Genomic DNA, 19,459 nt, shown 5'->3' with positions numbered 1-19,459 from the left:
GAAATATACACACACCCGTTAATACTTAACCCACCAAGGCAACAGTAAAAACAATAAAAGTTCAGACAACATAGTAAGTTACAACACACCTATTTAGAAAACTGTAGCGGTTGACAACCCCGGGGAACTAGGAATGGCAAAGATAAACCAAAAAGTGAACAAGCATTACAAATGCAATAGGTCTCGCCTTTGATTAAGTTAAAGCCATTTGCTTTGCTATACAATACCATTAGCAAAGCAACTGGCTATAACTTAATCAAAGGCAAGACCTATTGCATTTTCAATGATGGTTATGTTTTACAAATTAGGTATAGTGAGCAGTTGTTTCAAGAAGGCAGTTTAATTAATTGGCAAGCTACTGGGTTTAAAAAATGCATTTTATGTATGTTCTTACTGCCTGTTCTGTAATTCTCTGCTGAAGAGTACTGTCATTCTGTGCGCTGGCTTGAAGTAAAATTGTAGTCCTTCTATTTTGTGAAATGTACCGCTTTTTGGCTTTAAAATTCTGGTTACCCTATCCTTCTGGGGACGTGAGATGGCCCTTGCCCCTGGGGGGCATGTTTGGCCCAGTTTTCCAGGCGCCTCTCTCAGAGGGTGTCACGCCCCCTCCCCCCAGGGGATGCCTCGGGCATGGTTTAGGTCACAGCCTGAGCTGCACCGCTCCCTGTTTTGGGAACTAAGGGCCCGGAGTGTTGGTGGGGGCCACTGGAGGGCTGGCAGTCACGAGTCCAGTGGGACAACGGGAGGGATGACATCAGCGTTTGCTGTGTCCAGCTGTTCCGTTTACAGCCAGATGTCACCAAACGATGCAACAATGTTATTGTGAAGCACATTTAGTGCTTTTTGCCAATTGATGTGGTGTTTGATTTGAGAATAAACATGTTCTGACATGGGCGGTGCGTCCATTGGGGTGTTGCCCCACATGGCCCCAACTTCCCCATTCACGTTACAGTACCACCAGCAGTGTAAATCGCACGCACGCAGCAGTCGACACGCAAAAAATAAACAAACCAACAAACAACTTACGCGAGTTGCAGCTCCGCTCGTCACTGTCAGGCTGAATCATCAGTGCTGAAGCCAGGGGAGGGGGGTGGGGCAGGCTGCGGCAGCAACTGCAAGGAAGAAGACTGACCGCAGCGCTTATACTATAGCGCAGCTGCTGCTTAGTGCGCATGCTCGATTTTGGGCTGGTCATTTTTATGACCAGCACAAACATGCGCACTACAGCCATCCACCTCGCATCCAGGAGAGCCTAGAGCACGGGGGGAGTCGGGACCCGAGAGGCCGAGGGTAGCTTCATGCAGCAGCCCCGGTCTCTAATGGGCGGGCCGTCTCCGTGCCCTAGCCAATCCTGGCGCTGCTAATGCAGCGTCTGAATTGGCAGAGTGACCGCGGAGCCTGAGGGCAGGCAATTAACATTGAGTGCCGCACGTGGGTGGGTGGCACTGCTGCAGCAGCCGCGCTGTGATTGGCCAGAATGAATCCGGGCCATCACGCGTCACCGCGCCAGTGCCACCCACACGAGTCGACACAGCACCACCAGCAGAGACGGAGACCTGACCATCCACGAGTCACCACGACGTTCTTCAGACTGTGGTGCTGCTGGTCACCTTTCTTTGTGTTCTTCTTGTAAAAAAGTAAGAAACTTCATGTTAATAACTTGGACATTTTATTTTCCCAATCCCATCCCTCGTTCCTCCCCCCCCCCACCCCCAACCCCCTGAACCACCCTTAGATTGTTATACTTCACCGTAGCTAGCGAGCGAGGTTGATCAATCATTTTATGCCCGACCACCTTCAAATTTCACCAGCCGCCCCTGTCTTCTGACACCCGGCTTCCATGGTCTCAGGTCGGGTGTCATTGTTGGTACTTTGCCCTTGGGGACACCAGGCTCAGAAGAGCCCCCTCCTACAAAGAGGGGCTTAAGACCCCAGGACGAGTGAAGCGTGGATTCAATCTGCGCTGGTTTTTGTTTTAAACCCAGCGCCTAGGAGGATCCAAGCGCTATATGGGCTGCGTGTAGTTTTAACCAAGGTGGTTCCCACCAGGTTTAATTGGTGGTCCCGACCCAAGCTACATTGAAAAGCAGAGCACAAGGTAACATCCTTGAAACCATGTGTGTCTTAATTGTCCTAACGCTTCTTCGCCTCACCAACCATTGTTTTCCCTCACTCCTCTTTTAACACCCCACCCTCCCAAACAAGCATTGAAAATACAATAGGTCTCGCCTTTGATTAATTTAAAGCCATTTGCTTTCCTAAAGGTATTGTATAGCAAAGCAAATGGCTTTAACTTAATGAAAGGCGAGACCTATTGCATTTTTAATGCTCGTTATTTATTTAATGCCATTTTATCTAGAGCCAACTGTACCCAAAGGTGTCAGAGCGCTTTACAAAATAACCAATTAAATTACATAAGGACTTCAGAGGACGAGTTACATAAAAGTTAGAAACAGAAAAACTCGAAATTCACATAAGAATGGTAGTAAGTACACACGTCTACTACAGATACTAGTGGTTAGAGTTACATATGTACGCGTTGCAAGTTCACTCAAGATTACATTATAAAAAGCGATTAGGGTTGTACAATTATATATTACATATTTACAGAGCATGAAATTGTTGCTGTCGTTCAGCCAGTCTTTTTTTTGTAGTTTATATAGCGCAAACTCGACCAGGAGGTATTGGAGCGCTTTACATGAGCTCCAGTTACCTTACACAAGGACACATTCATTTACAAAAAAAAAAAAAAATTGGTAGGAACAGGGAGATTAAATGATGTGGCCAGAACCACAGGATGAAGAGTCGACCCTGAGGCTCGAACCTTGGTTTCACCAGCTCCAAGGTCGGCAGCTCTGGCCGTCAGACCACATCCTCTCCATGTTACACTCACAGGCGGTGGACTTGGGTCTGTGGGGATCCCCGAGGCAGTGGTGGAGATGGCCATAGGGATAGAATGGCTGCCTTCCAGGAGTTCTGTGCGCAGCTCATGCCCCAGCCTAGTGCAGCTCAGGGGCGCACTCGCTCTTTTGTACTCTCTGCCCTACAGGTGGATAGTGTGAAGTCACCTTGACACTGTGTAGCCGCTCCATGCTTTAATGTACTCGACCAGTGAGTTCTGGGAAATGTAGTCATATGTTGTGGTTCAGTGTCCCTCCTCGGGCTATGGCACTTTAAGCGCGTTTTTACAGCGCCTACTACCACGTGCATTGTCACGCAAAGTTTTTGTAATCTGTGCTCGTTTGTAAATGAATTATAATCACAAACTGTAAACATGAAATTCTATATATGGAGTGTGTGTATTTATACATCTCCAACGTAAACAAGCAAATGTACATATGTGCGAGCGCATGTGTTTGAGTGTATGTATAATCATCTGCCAGCTGATGAAAGGGGGCCATGGGCAGGACATGGAGGCTGGAGGGCACGTGAAGGGATCGACACGGACACACCTCACACCACCCTCCCCCATAGTCTGTAGTGTAAAGGCCTTCACCAGTATCACCAACCCCACAAAAAACACACAGAGCAGAGCACATGCCAAGCGGTGCAAGCGTCCCAGACTCACTGAGCAGGTATAGTAAAGGCAGCGGCGCAAGCTTCCCTGACACACAGACGAGAGGTGCAAACGTCCCACAGGCATGGTTACAGGCAGAAGCAGTCACAGACACTCCCGCGCCATTTGCCTCCGCAACTTCAAACACCAGCGAAACAAGCTGTCGCCATTAAACCTGCGATGTTAAAATGAAAGCGGGATTGTAGTTCTCCAAATTTAAATAATGAAACCCGTGATGTTAAAATAAAAGCGGGCCTTTAGTTAAAAGGCGCGCAGCCTCCAAATTAAAATAATAAAACCCGCAAAGGTGAAAATGAAAGCGGGTGTGTAGTTAAGCCCGCGAGTGGTGTGCGCGTGCGCTAGAAGGACAAAAAACAAGCATGCAAAAAAAAGTGTGGCAAGCTAATACTAAACCTTCTGTGTCACGCCGCGGTAAGAGTTCCAATCCCGCTGGGCGCGGCTAAAAGGAGACAGGGTGGCAACAAGCAGCGATTGACATGCCTTGCATGCAATCATTGCACTGCCTTTGGCATAATTTGTGGCGCCAAACGACACGCACCAATCAAACCTGAAGGCGGAGCTGGGACGAGGTTTCTGGAATCATATCGGTTCCAAGAAGCCTCGTAAGACGAGAGCAGCGCATGCGCCGCTTACGTCACGAGACCTAAAAAGGAACATTTGCTCTCATTTTTGCTCCGCCTCTTGTATATGCATCTCTCTCAATATTGCACCTCTCCGTTTAAGTTGCTCGTTTTAGCACCCCCTCTCTGCATATATCTACAATCACTGTTTGCATCCATCGGATCTTACTTGTAATGCTGTATGGTTCTTCTTTCACTACATTGTACCCTGATTTGACCACTAGATTTATTATCACTTTGTCTGTGCACTCTAGTACTCGTATGTAAAGCGCTATGACGCAGCCTGCCTTCTAGACACTATACAACAATATCTCTAAAAACACAATAATTAATAATTTACGACAGAGGAATACATTTGGTGCAACGCGACGACCTACATCTGACGTAAATGTCATTTGCGCCAGGGTTTTTTTGCACATGACCCTATCTTGCGTGTTTAAATTACAAAGTTTGTGGTAAAAACAAAACTCCATCACGTCAAAAAACAATTGTATATTGGGGCTGAAATGGAAGTCTACAAGTAGAAACTAACGAATTCCAAAAAACACACAGGCAACAGGAAGAGGAAGAAAAAAAAACACAGGCAACAGGAATGGGAAGAAAAGAACAGACGAGGAACAAAGGAAACTTGAGCCGCATGCATTGAACAAAGAGCTGCGCCTTTGGGGTGCGCCACGTTGTGAGCCCCAGCCTGGGCCTCTGGGTTTGCGGGAGCTGGCTCAGTTGCACCAGGGGGTTACAGAAAAGCAATGCTCAGTGCTAACCAGGAGCTAAAACACGAATCTAGAGCGGAACTGAAAAAAAGGTTTTAATATTTACAATAACAGTAAAGAGTGAACATAACGAACTGTTATTGCAATAATTTAGCTGGCAAGCCGAGGGCCAGGTGCCACTGTGACACAACAGATTCACGGAAAGTACAGCACAAAGTCCACTTTGCCACGAGTGACCAGGAAGAAAGAAAGCCTAGTGATGCAGACACACGGGGAGTAATTGAGTTTAATTGGGTGGAGCGTGGCCCATCCCTGGTGTGATTACAGTGGTCACAAAAGACACTACAGAACTGTTGCCTTTTATTTCCAGATACCGTCCTCCGTGCGCAGCAGAAGTGGGAGCTACAAACAGTGTGATCGCTGGCATCGAACGAGTCGATAAAACCACGCTGTTCCTTACATTACCTGCAGGCATTAAAGCGGATTCTCTCGCCTACTGTAACTTGTCTTTTCAGGACCTCAAACAGTTAAAGCAGCTCGCCTGGCGGTTCAACTGCACCACAAATGAGTACCGAGGTAGGTTCAAAAACATTGTCTGAAACCAGAACTTGCCACTAGCGTGAACTTGCCCCAGACTCGTGCAAGCCCTGTAGAAACTTGCCTAACTTCAGGACAAAACTTGGCGCTAAAAGCAAACACTTGTGCACACACTCGGTGACAGGACAGGACCTTGTGGCGAGGATAACCTAAGCCCTCAGTGGAACCCGGCATAGCTGAAGCCACATCCTTGATCCGGGACCGCCCAAGGGATGCTGGAAGAGGGCCAGCAGGGCAGTGCCGGGGGCTTTAAAGCACACATGTCCTTCCAGTTCAGATCCGGCACCGCTTTCACGGTTCATGTGTCACTACAAACAACCCACCAAGGCACTTGGAGAACTTAAAACAACAATCGCTTCCCGTGACGTCAGCCTGAGCACAACTGAAAGTTCTCCCACGCTCCCAGGAGGCCGCTGAAGGTGGCTCCAATATTGGGGTTGGGATGCCTTCCCGGAAGCAATTGGTGTTCACCAGGGCACAAGTCCTAAATAAAAAAACAAGTGCGGTCCGCTGCAGCCGGAGCATGGTCATCTCTTGTCTTTATGGGGCCATGTGTTTAAACACATGGCCCCATAAAGATAAGAAAGTGCTTTGCGACGGACGCGAAGCAGGCGAGCCAGTCCGGCTCGCAGGCCAAAGGGCGTTTACAGAAAACCCTCATTTCCAATAGTAGGCCACCGTTTAGTATAAACGGTGACGCCGGCCAATGGGAATGAGGGGCGGGGCTTCTATCCCTCTACTGAAACTCCTCATCGACAATAAATCTCGCCGAGCGAGATGCGCATGTGCGCAGCCATGCTAGGCGAGACCTAAAAAGGACAATCATTCTCAGCATCAAACAAGAGATTCCAGTTGTAGTCAACCAAGTTCCCAGTGGTTATAACCAGTGACCTCATCACGCCAGCCACTGTCACTAACCGCACCTGGAAGAGAGACAATTCCATCAGACACCATCCCTGTTGCACCAAACAGCTTCCCAGTCATGCCAGCAAAACGATTGTGATAAATGGGTGACATCTAAACTTTGTGCAACCATAATTACAACAAGCATTGGCATAGCCGATAGGTCTTGCCTTTGGGACCTTACAAGTGTTTAGTTTTTCAGCACAATATCCTTGGTGCAACAACATCAAGTGTTGCATGGCTAAACACTTATAAGGTCCCAAAGGCGAGACCTATTGGCTATGCCAATGCTTGTTAAACGGGGCCTCGTAACGGGTTTCTATCGGGCTCTGTTTTTTGCCCTGACACAGGCGGTCTGTTTTTTCTGGACTTCAGTGACAGCAGGCACATCGATGTGCACGTGCTCACACTGTTCACTTCTGACTAGTGGAGAATGTACAGCGTGATGTCATGTCAGGTGAAAGTTGAAGGGGAAGGGAAATCCTTAAGTCATTTTCTCTCTGGATTTCCCTTCTGTTTTTGAAACTCAGGAGCAGCAACATTGTCGTGGTGTCACCAGGACTTCAAGTCGAAGCTTATTCAATATTTTATACAAGCCATAGTTGCTGCTTATTTATCTTATACAGTTAACAACCATTGACAAAACCAATGTGACTTGTTGTAGTTAAGATGTTACTTGTTGTATCATATCTGGATGCAATGACAGAAACAGCAAAATACAAGTCGGGCGGCACACTATGATAAACACATTTTTAGCTTACGCGTTTTTTCAGCCACGCACTGAATTACATTGATCACATCCCTTAGAGAGACCCCCCTGTTTTTTCATCCAACTTAAAGTCCTGGGTATACACACCACACTAGCTACTGTCAAAGGCAAGATGGGAATGTGGTACGGAGCTCCACTTTATTTAATGGTGCATACTGGAAGGGATTTCTTCCCAGTGAAAAAGATCTTCTCCTCTGACAAAAAAAAAAAAGACATATGCCCACTTCATGTACATAACAAGGTACATAAGAGAGGGAAAGGGGTCCAGGAAGTCTAGAGAAGGTTATGAAAGAAGAAGAGCAAACCCATGAGTGACTAAGGGCATGAAAGAGAGGGGATGGTAATATAGGATGGAATATGGATAAGAGGGACAGGAAGCAACTATTGGGAGCGGGGGGGGGGGGAGGGGGGGGGGGGGATAGGGGATGAAAGAGAGAGAAGAATATGGGTCCCAGTGAAGAGACAGAACTCCAGCATAGGTGTATAAGAATAAAAGAGTGATGGGAAGCCATTTTTTTAAAAGTACTCTAGAGGAAAGAGAGAGCAATAGGAAGCCAGCACGAGGGATAGGGAAAATGTAGAGAATAATAGAAAGGGAGAGCACAAAGAGAGAGGAACCCATCCTGTGGGACACCACAAAGAGAGAGGAACCCATCCTGTGGGACACGACAAAGACAGAAGTGGAGAGAGGGAGGAGGAGAGAGGGAGAGAGAGGGGGGGGGGGAGAGAGAGGGGAAGAGAGAGGGGGGGAGAGAGGGGGGAGAGGGGGAGAGAGAGAGGGGGAGAGAAAGAAGGGGGAGAGAGAGGGGGGAGAGAGAGAGCGCGAGATAGTGGGGGAGAGAGAAGAGAGGTAGAGAGAGGGGGGAGAGAGAGAGCGCAAGATAGTGGGGGAGAGGAAGAGAGGTAGAGAGGTAGAGAGAGGGGGGAGAGAGGGGGGGAGAGAGGGGGGGAGAGAGGGGGGGAGAGAGAGGGGGAGAGAGAGGGGGGAGAGAGAGGGGGGGAGAGAGAGGGGGGGAGAGAGAGGGGGGAGAGAGAGGGGGGAGAGAGAGAGGGGGGAGAGAGAGAGGGGGGAGAGAGAGAGGGGGGAGAGAGAGGGGGGGAGAGAGAGGGGGAGAGAGAGGGGGGAGAGAGAGGGGGGAGAGAGAGGGGGGAGAGAGAGGGGGGAGAGAGAGGGGGGAGAGAGAGGGGGGAGAGAGAGGGGGAAGAGAGAGGGGGGGAGAGAGGGGGGGGAGAGAGGGGGGAGAGAGAGGGGGGGGAGAGAGGGGGGGGAGAGAGGGGGGAGAGAGAGGGGGGGAGAGAGAGGGGGGGAGAGAGGGGGGGAGAGAGAGGGGGGGAGAGAGAGGGGGGGAGAGAGAGGGGGGGAGAGAGAGGGGGGGGAGAGAGAGGGGGGAGAGAGAGGGGGGAGAGAGAGGGGGGAGAGAGAGGGGGGAGAGAGAGGGGGGGAGAGAGAGGGGGGAGAGAGAGGGGGGGAGAGAGAGGGGGGAGAGAGAGGGGGGAGAGAGAGAGGGGAGAGAGAGAGAGGGGGGGGAGAGGGGGGGAGAGAGGGGGAAGGATTGGGAGGAGAGAGGGGGGAGAGAGGAGCGCGAGATAGTGGGGGAGAGAGAGAGGGGGGAGAGAGCACGAGATAGTGGGGGGAGAGGGAAGAGAGAAGAGAGGAGAGAGGAGAGGTGAGTGTGGTGTGTTGATTGTTTAACGGTTCAGTCAGAGGGGAAAAATGAGATGGAGAGAGAGAGAGATAGAGAAATAGAGAAGAAGGAAACGTGGGGCATTGAGAGGGTGAGAGTACCGGAGAGAGAGAGAAACAACAGGAACCAAGAAGAGGAGTGGGGTACCAGTGTTGAGTTTAGAAAGAGGGGAGTGAAGGTGATTGTGGTGAAGTGAGTCTCCGAGAGCTCAAGCGGGGGTGTTGCAGCTGCAGGGTGTCTAGGTATGAGACGGCAGGGAATTAAAAGAGAATCCAGACATTGCACTGTTTACCGTCCAAGAGACAACATTGTTTCCTGTATGTAGCTCACGGATGGAGTCAGACAAGCAGAAACTCCGCTCTAAATAGCAGGTGTGCACTACGGGGCACTGGGGTAAAGCCGGAGACCCGCCAGGCTCAGAGGCAGGCAGAGGATGCAGGAGCCATCAGCCGGAGATGTATGTTTGTTGTACGTTATGGGTCTGCTTCCCATGTGGAACCAGGTGAGAAATCTACAGGTGTGATGATTCAAACCTGTGGTGCTACACTGATCACTGTGTTTCTGTCCACTTGTAGTTATTGCTCGTATTTTAAGCGTCGTAAGCCCCGTTTGGGGGTTTTGGCAACAATAGCTGCCGCTTTCCAGAGTTCAGGGGCTCTGCATTTACCAGCCTTGCCGCTGGTGTGTCAATTTGCATTTCCTGCCCACGCGTGTTCTTTCGAGAATCATCCTTTAGGCGCCATCTAAAAAGCGACATCCGACTGCTCGGCATTGATGTGCCTGGAGTGATTCGGTTTGGTGTGTTGTGATGCACAAGGCTCTTCGCTCGCCCCAGTGCCCAAGCCGACAACAGCTTGGACAGAAAGAGGACAGACAGATCAATAGCGGCGGATCTTGCCAGCGCTAAAAGTCTATAATTGACAGCTCACCGGGTAGAGGAGGGGGTGGGGCTTTGAAGGGGTGGGCCTTTGAAGAAGCGGAGCTTTGTGTCAAGAAGATAGCTCAGTTGGGTAATGCATCTACTGTAGAAAACTGTGCGAACTTCATGAGTATCAGGAAAATGGAAAAAAAACACATGTAATTCGCAGGAAGGTGAGACCAAGCGTAGACAAATAAACTATTATTATTATCCAGAAAATCCCCGCGATTCAATAGCTCTGGACAGCTGCAGCCAGAAAAGTAATAGATGTCTGATTATGATGAAAGTATAAGTGTTTGCAGTTTCTGCACGAAATATGAGCAACATCCGATCTTTAAAGTGCTTCTTGCCTGCTAGTGGCGCTGAACGGAATGCTGACTTGAGCTGTGAACTCAGACCACTCTAGTTCCAATCTCGGCATTGCCACCGAAAGGGAATTATTCTGGGCAAAACCTCCTGTCTTCCTTCTTCCCCGTTCTCTTTCCCGCCAAAGGGCACTCAATGTGTGCGTCCAAAAACCACATGAGGGGACGGTGGAGGAGAGAGGTGGGTGTTGGGTGCTGGTGGGCGCATAGCGTTTTATAGCACTTTGTACACGTTCCAGTACAAGGAGGGAGGAGCTTTAGGCCCAGGGTGCGTAAACCCAGCTACCGAGGCACAGACCCTGTAAACAAGCACGCAAGTGGTGCGCACGCGCCACAGCGAGACATCTGTTTTGCATTATCGGGCACGATAATGCAAAACAGATCTCGGACGTGCGGGTAACTGACACCAATAGGCCATTGGCAGGGCAAATGCTGGACATGCGCCCGCATTTGCCCAATTGCGTGCTGTCTTTGTTAGAAAGACGCACGCAATACCCAATAGCCTGCAAAGATAACAAAACCACACACACAAGCGTGTGGTAAACTTTCTAAAGCCCCTACAAGAAGTCTCGCACTATGCGAGCAGTGCTCCGTACTGCAACGCTAGGCACGAGACCTAAAAAGCAGAGATCACACATGAAGAGAGTGATTTAATGCATCCCTTAGGCGCCAGCTTGAGGTGCAGAAAACTGGAGCAAGCTAAAATAATGCTGTGCAGACCAACAAATGCCGAGTAGTCAGAGCAAAGCATGGAATGATCCTGGGTCCCCAGAGGTGCCCACGATATGAGAGGAATGGATTTGGAAACTGGCCAAAAGTCAGGTTGCAGAGGAGCACAGGAGGTGGACAGTGTTGCAACGGTTTTTAATTTGAGGTCTAATTCTTAACGTAGGTGCTAGCTTACCTGCGGGGCACCATGAGTAACAAAACATTTATGATCCTAGGGTTACTACTGCCTCAGCAAGACACTATGAGAAAGTGGAGAAACCAATATGGCCCAAGAATTGGTTAGTGGCTCTGCAGCATGCATAGGTGCTCGCTTTTTGGAAGTACCAGTCGTTTCCACGGCCTGGTGAACACTGGTTCGCACTAATGCCAGTGTATGCTGCAATAAATGAATAAGCACACACTCCATATATACTATCAGCAATGGCCACGAGCAACCACTCACTCCTTTATTTATATCCTCAGGCTGAGCCCGGCACTCTGAGTGTACGCAGAAACAAAGTATAGTAGCAGCTGGGGGGCACTTTACATCCCATCCAACTTTTACTGAACTGTACGGGGTCGTCAGACCATCCACAATGGACACACAGGGTCTCTTAACCTCTGGCTGGGTGCGGGATTTGGGTGGACATCATTCCTCTGAGACTCCAGATCACTTTGACACTCCAGCTGGCCATGCAGGGTACATCCCTGGTTCCACCAGCCAGAGCCAATGTTTTGAGATGCTGAACGGGGGCCATCTAGATGGGTAGTTGCACCTAGGCCTCCCACCTGAGCTCCATCTCTTGGCAAGTCTGGCATGGACAGTCCAACTCGACTGGTGTCATTGTTTTCTTCTGATGTTGCGCCAGTCTCTGGTGGGGCTATATACCATCTTGAACCATGACACATTCCTCACAGCCGTGGGGTGTCCTCAGCTCTACGGTGAGGATCGTGCAGTTGATCTTATTTCTTGCCAGGTTTCTGCCTCAAATGGGGTGCAGAACTTCAAGCCCAGGTGGGTGTCCCGCATGATGACCTTGTCCCCTACCTGGATGCTGAGGGTCACCGCTCTGCTCGGTAGACTGGACCGGTTTTTGCTACCATGTCTCTTCTTGTGTGGCCTGGAGGTCAAGAATAGCAGGCTGCTACTCTGGGCCTGTCCGGATGCGGTGTCTGATGGGTCTTTGGAACAGGAGGTCTGCTGGTGCCCGGTTAGTAGTGCTGTACCAGGTCTGTCGGTACACTTTCAGGAATAAATGCAAACAGCACTCGGCATCTTCACTTTGGTATACTCCAATCCTCAAATCTCGATTCAGGATCCCCATGAACAGTTCAACCTCCACTTTTGCTGGGGGCCATTGGGACGGGAGATGGGGGGGGGGTGGTTATCCTCCCTGTGTCGGATGGCTAAGGACGTCAGATATTTTTGGAACTCCTGTTGTTGAAACAGAGGACCGTTACCTGTCTTTATTTCTTCGGGTAGGCCAAAGATCTTCTCCAGGACTGGCTGGCTTGACCTTTAAGAAAGCTGTATCAGTTTCAGTAATGGGGATTTGGTGTGAGAGTTTATAATAACCACAGTGAGGTGCCCGACCGGTAAGATCCTAAAGTCCATAACGACTTTAGACCATGGTTTCAGGCTAGGCTCCTATGTTATCACTGAAGCCATGGGCGATTGCCCATGGGTGATGGCGCAGGAGTGGAACTTTGCATCTGCTCGTCAACTTAAGAGTCTATTCCAGGGAACCACACTTTTTCCCCAAAGTCTCGTCTTTGTATTGACCAAAACTTGGTGGCCTTGATGTGCCAGATCAATCACTCTTGTCCATAGATTCTGGGGCATCATGATCTGACAACCCTCCAGTAGTAACCCCTCCTCACTTGTGATCAGCTCACTTTGTACTCACTATAACTGGGTTATTATGTGTTCTGTGTGCGTAAGGACCGAGAATCATCGAGGAAGTGTTTCCACTGCCTCCTGGCAAGGGCCTCTTTTGCACTGGAGATGCTCTAGTTTTTCCTCGGTCGCTCCTTGGATCTACTGGACAGTTAGCACATTGGGACACGCATCATGTTCAATGAATGGCAGAAGTCCTCTGCTCCTTCATCGTCTTCCGTCTGGTCCTCTCCTGAGAAAGGAGAATGGTGCCTTGACAAGTAGTCCGTCGGCTTGTTGGTGCCTAGACTACTTCAAAGGAGTATGGGTATAGCTGCACGGCCCCTCTCTCAATCCTTGGAGGTACCAGCCGGGCCAAACCAGTGAACAGGGGGGCCAGGGGCTTGTGGTCAGTCACTTCCTGGAACTGTCAACTACACAAATACAGATGGAAGCGGGGACATGCCCATCAGTTGGCCAGCGCTTCCTTCTCAATTTGGGCATACCTTGTCTGTGTGTCAGATAACACTCTACTGGCGTACGCAATAGGGACCCGTGACCCCTGCCCCATCTCCAGTGGGAGCACTGACTCTAGTTCCACAGGGCTAGCATCGACAGCCCACTCTTTTTCACTGTGGGCTGAAATATGCCATGGTGGCGTCATCAAGGAGGGCCCTCTTCACTTGTCACAGTAGAAGTGGCTGACAAGCCTGCTCCAAGTTTTGATCTGGCCAGGATGCCCAGCTAGGGAGAAGTCATGGGCCAATGTGAGGAGAAACTCGCTCAACTACTGAGGCACTACCACTCTCCTGGTGGCACCAGGTTCGGGGTCTTTGGCCTCAGTGAACAGGAGCCCTTCCTCCCAGTAGGTCCTGTGGAAGCCCCTGACATTTCCCTGTTCCTGTGCAGTAGCTTGCTGTCTCAGGCTTTCAAACGTAGGATAGGTCCTCTGCCCTTGGCACAGCTCTTCCCTATAGGGTACCCTGGGCCTAAGAGCTCTGCTGTGTAAGGCCCAAGTTCCTGGGGCACTGTTCCCTCTCTGTCTGACAGGTCTTCTCCCAGGGAAGACGGGCCCTGAGCTAGTGACTGCTCAGAAGCTGGTTTCCCAGTCTTCTTACCTTTCCTCTTGAAGGGTTGGTCCATCATTTCAGGCTCAAACACCTCTTTTTAACCCTGGGCCTTGCTCTGTTCTCGGGTTTTTAGCACATCTATTCAAGAATTCCCAGCATGGCTGAATGGGACCGAAGCTCGACCTCCGTCCAAGCGGAGGACTTCCGATCCTTCCCTAGCAAACATTCAACAGGCATTGCAGAAGAGACCAATACCTGTTTCAGGCCAGTAAAACACCTGCCTATTCTAAGGACACCATCGCCATGGGATGGATTTTAGTGACCTCAGCGTTGGTGACTGGATAAGTCTGTCCAGTCAGGTACTGTCCTGGAGAAACCAGTTTGAGTCACCATGATGGCACTGGCACTGGCACCTGTATCTCGCAGGTCTTCTACCTTAATCCCAATAATCCCAATAATCAAGGGCTGCGGTTTGTATTTTTCCATTTTAGTGGGCCAAACAGCTATGGTTGCAAGGTCCACTCCACCCTCTGAGACTAGTATAGCTTCTGTGTGCACTCTGATTTGCTCAGAGCATACTAAGGATCCCACCTAGAGATTTGCATGACTTTTTGGGATCCCAATTCTTACCATAGTACCCACTTTTTGGTTGTGAAGAGTTTTGGGGCCCACCCTCCATAGCAGGTTGTTGGGGGTGTTTAGAAGACTCTTTACTTTTATCCTTAGGATCTTACCCCTGTGGAGGTATAGTAATCCCTTTCTTTTGGTAACCCCCACCAGTGGTAGTTTTGGTCACCTTAGTCTCGGACCCAGTGGTCTGCCTTCTTTTCCAATTCTCGGAAAAAAGTTGGACCTAGGTCTACCAAGCATTGGTGCAACTTTTCAGAAACACAGTTACTCGGATGTTCTTTCATTGTCAAATTATACAGAAAATCATAGGCTTGCATCTATTTTTTTTAATTTTATTTTTTTAAACACCCACCTAGGATACCCTTCATGTGAGTATACGACTCAGCCTCTGCTTCGTTCAGTGTCAGGAGTCTATCTCTGCACTTACCAGAGAACAGTTCCTAAAGGAGAGAGCCTCAATGCTTCTGGCTAACTTTCGTAATGCTACAAGCTCTCTCGAAAGCTGCAAACCATTTTGTGATGTCATAACCGTCAGTATATTTTGGGACAATCCTTTTGGGGATTTTAGGGTCAAAGATTTCCTCTCTGTCCCGAGGCATTATGTTGCTGCCACCATTCATGGGTGATAAACTCAGGTCTGCCCTCATCCTTTCTATGGCTAGTATTGTATCCTCCTGGGACATTCTGCAGGCCAATCTCTCCAGAAGGACCTCCTCCTCTGTGAGATCTTCAGTGTACCTCGAGTGACCTGAACTCTACTTGGCAGGGGCTCTTGGCACATTTGGTCAGTCATGAGATAGAGGTGCTGAATCCTATCTTTCGAGTGGTGGCATATCAGTCCTCCTCCTCACACGTTCCACACTGCTTCACAGGGTTGGCATCCTCATCCAAAGGATGGGCCAGCTCATGCTCTGCCAAAAACTTCTGAAGTGTTGCAGGGGTAGGGTGCGAGACAGTTTTTATTTTGTCCTTAACCGCGCAGATTTCAGCAGCAGGTAAGGGGTAAGGTCAAGCTCCTTAGCCGCATCCTGTGTGGTACCCATTAGCATGCTAAAGTTGGGACCTATTTAGAGATAGAAAAATTCCTAATACAAGTTTTTCAGTCCCAACTAAAGTAAGTTTTAAATTCTAAATAGTTTTAAACTACAGGGACTTAACCAAGGACCTAAGAGTTAATTTTAAGAATTTAGAAAGAGGAGAAAAAAAAAAAAGGAAAAAAAAAAAAAAAAACTAAATAAACCAAAAAAATCGACCAATCATGAAAAATGCATTGATAACTAAAGGCAATTTTTGAATTTGCTTGTGTAGTCACTTATTGATCAAGTGGTATCAGCAAATGCAGTCATAGACCCTACCGCTAAGTCCAGTGGGTCCCCAATTGGTTTACAGACGCTAACGTAGATAAAACTAAAGCTTTCTTTTGTGGTAGTGTGGGCGAGCAGTTAGTCTTATCAGAGGGTAGTGGTAAGCATTTGTTGTATTTACAGAGAAAATAAATGAGACACACACACTCAAAGAATAAATCCAAAACCAAATTAAAATAACACTTTTATATAGGTTTCAAAACCAAGAACTTCGTCTAAAGAGAAGTACTGTTTGCAATAGTAATGCGTACAGGTGAGTAAAGCTTCAAAAGTTGTGCCTTTATACACAATGCAATCCTATGGAAGGATAAGTCAGAGATGCATAGAGGTAGGTACAATCGGTTTCGGGGGTTCATCTTCTGGGTTCTGAGCTGTTTTGGGCCAAGGTCCAAAGTACTACCAGCAGTTCTGCAGGAAATGCCCGGGTTCTACAGGAGTAGGGTGCTGGTGAGTTTGGTAGCTGGCACACTAAAGTGACTGGCAGGCCACCCAAAAACAGGCTGCATAGGGGGATTTTAGGGACAAGTCCAAGAGCTCCCAAACGAGGCCTTAGGTCGCATGGGGATTTGGAGAAAGGGGGCACAGCCGGTTTATTGTGAACCGGACCTGGCGGCACGGGCGCAAAGTAATTTGGATGGCTGAGCTGGGTGCGTAAAGATGCTCCTCGTGGTCAGGGACGAACAGCTGGCAGGGGCCAAATCAAGGAAGCAGGGCCATTCACAAAGTGGGTCTCAGTGATACGGACGTCCCTCGGTGCCTGCTTGGTCCTGGTGCAGTGGGAATCCGGACTGGACTCTCACTGTTGGTATTTGGTGCAGAGCGCCTGGTACACCAGGGGTTAGTGCTGCACGGCTCCAGTTGGTCCTGGTGTCTTCACACTCGGTGGAGAGACAGATCTGACCTTCCAGAGCATGAGTACCTTTTTTTGGTCATCTGCAAGTCGGTGGACCGGACTCTGCTTGTCGGTGCCTGCGGACTGTAGGGGACTAGCTCCTGTACTCCAAGGGTGACTGAATGTGATTTTCGAAGTGCTGGCAGGCTACCCAAGGCTTTGGTAGTTCTCCAGCTCGCAGGACATTTCATTCTGTCGCAACTGACGAGAGAGGGCTGAGGACGGGCAGGGTTTCAGGTCAAAAGTTCACAGTTCTGCTGCAGTTCTCACCAGTTCTCTCTTAATCTGTCAAATCCAAATTCTTGGGATGAGGGGTGTCACTTCAATACTCAATTTAGGGGTGTTTAAGGGGAGTGACAGGTAGCAACTGTGGAACACTCGTATAGTTTAAGGAAAAAACACTAGTACTGCAGACCTGGTTAGCAGGGAGCCAGTACACATTCAGTCAAAGTTGCACCAGATACCAGACAAAATGTGGGAGGGCAAGCAAGTCAAAATGGACACTTTCCTATATATTTTTTCTCCCTTTTCCTAGTCGTTCTCTCCTTTGCTGGCCTCTGTGCCTTTCCAACCTCTTCTCCTTTTATTATCTTCTCTTTTTTCGGTGCAGTGTCTCAGTTCCCTTTAGATAGATGGAGATGGATAATTATATATTATTTTTTTTCACTGAAAAAAACCATAGGTTTCACACATGTTATAGTTAGCTGGACATTTCACTCGTAAAAAACCATTGAAATTCCCCCGTTATAGTTCGTTCAGCTAACTATAACTCGCGCGACCGCAATCCACTGCTGATGACGTCACATATTACATCACTGTATTTACTAAGATACTGTTAATAAGTCAGTTATACAATTAATTTTACAAAAAAAAAACATCCATTTAGACACTTGTTTACCCATTTATTCTTCCATTAACCTTTAGATATACATATATAAAAAATATTTATTTTTCAGAAAGACACATTCACTGGATGATGTCATCAGTGATGTCATTTAAGATGTCATCAGTGATGTCATGAGTGATGTCACTGACCATGTCATGAGTGATGTAATATGTGACGTCATCAGCAGTGGATTGCGGTCGCGCGAGTTATAGGTAGCTGAACTAACTATAACGGGGGAATTTCAATGGTTTTTTACGAGTGAAATGTCCAGCTAACTATAACATGTGTGAAACCTATGGTTTTTTCAGTGAATTTGTAAGGTTTTTTAATTGCTAAGTTATGTATGTATTATTATATTTTTTAAATATTTATTTTACAATAAACTACCTATGTATATATAGTTATAGATTGGCTGTATCCTGTAATATGAAATGGCTCAGCTCTTTTTTTTAAAATTTGGATAAAATTGAACAGCATAATTAATATCTTCTATAAACTTATGCGCGCACCCCGCGAATTTTTAAAAAAATGTTTCACCCTTCGGGGTCCTTCAGGGACCCCCTGACAAAGGCTAGGGGGTCAGGAACTCTCTACCCTGCCCCCTTTTCACGTTCTCCACCTTTCTTTTTCACTGTCACACACAAAATGGCGTCCGACACTTCCTGATTTCGACCGATTCGAATGTTGACTGACATGTAACCACCAATCAGAATTACGCTCGCGGACATTTGGTGCACGCACCGTGCGCGCATATAGATATTTATGTACATTTAACTGCAATTTTCTCAGGAACTACTGAACAGATTGACACCATATATGCAAAAGGCACATGCCTGATCTGAGGACTACCTCTTTGCCATATTTCAAGTAATTCTGTTCAGCCGTTCGGGCTGTACCTTCGACTAAAGGTCCTATGGGAAAATGCATGGGGAAAATGCGTTTTGGGACCCCCCTTTTTTCTCAGCCCCTGCTTGACGAATCACCCCGAGACTTTCAGGGTAGGAGCTGAGCGGAGCGCCCCATTAGTTTTTAAAAATTCACGAAGATAAGTCAACCGGCGCCAAAGTTATTCAGAATAGAATTTTCGGATTTCCTATGGGAACTCGGTCCTAACTATAACTATCTACTGGCGACCGCCAGTAGATATATATATATCCATATCCTTAGACATTCCTGAATACATCTCATGGCATCGAAAAGGGGCATTGACTCCAAAGTTTTGTGCTCATTATAGATTTATTAATCTAAACATGTAGATATGACGCGTTTCGGCCACCACATGTGGCCCTGATCACATATAGCGCGCACTACGACGAATTCAAATAAATATTCATGAAACACCACGTGAATGACATTTGCCATGGCCATAGAAAACAGACTGCCCATATGTGCTTATCTATTGCGTTTTTTGTCAGTTCTTTGTGAAAACAGACTGTTCAAATTTCCTATTGTAACTAATATTACACATTGAATAGAAGAAATATAAATCACTCAAATTGACCACAGTCATTGTGGGCCCAAAAAGCAATATACTAAAAGCATAAATGCATTATATCAAATGTGTACTAATTAGTAATGGAATACAATAGCATCAAGGTGGTAATATTCGTGTAAGTAACATTTTATATTCACTTATTAATTTATGAACAGTAGCTAGTAAAAAGAGCACACAGAATGAATGATAATAAAACATTCTAAAATAGTTTTATACAGTTGATGACTAGGAGCAGATGTATAAATAAGAGTATAAATACATAGATAAGGCCTACAAACGTCAAGTATCAAAAATTAAAGTGCTAGTCAGGAAATGTGCCAGGAATTAACAAAGTGACAGTATAAGTAACAAGGGGACCCGAAAAGGTAGCTAAGGACCACGGGTGAATTC

General features: G+C 47.8%; 1 protein-coding gene across 8 annotated transcripts in view; it reads right to left on the bottom strand.

Annotated features, from left to right (window-relative positions):
- The window catches only part of CDC7 (cell division cycle 7), a 324,644-nt gene that overhangs the window by 134,042 nt on the left and 171,143 nt on the right, over positions 1–19,459 (bottom strand). The window lies entirely within an intron of this gene.

Source organism: Triturus cristatus, chromosome 4_2, assembly GCF_964204655.1.
Source record: "Triturus cristatus chromosome 4_2, aTriCri1.1, whole genome shotgun sequence".
Lineage (NCBI taxonomy): Eukaryota > Metazoa > Chordata > Amphibia > Caudata > Salamandridae > Triturus > Triturus cristatus.
Note: the sequence above shows the minus strand (reverse complement) of the source record. Positions and strands in the feature narration are given on the sequence as shown.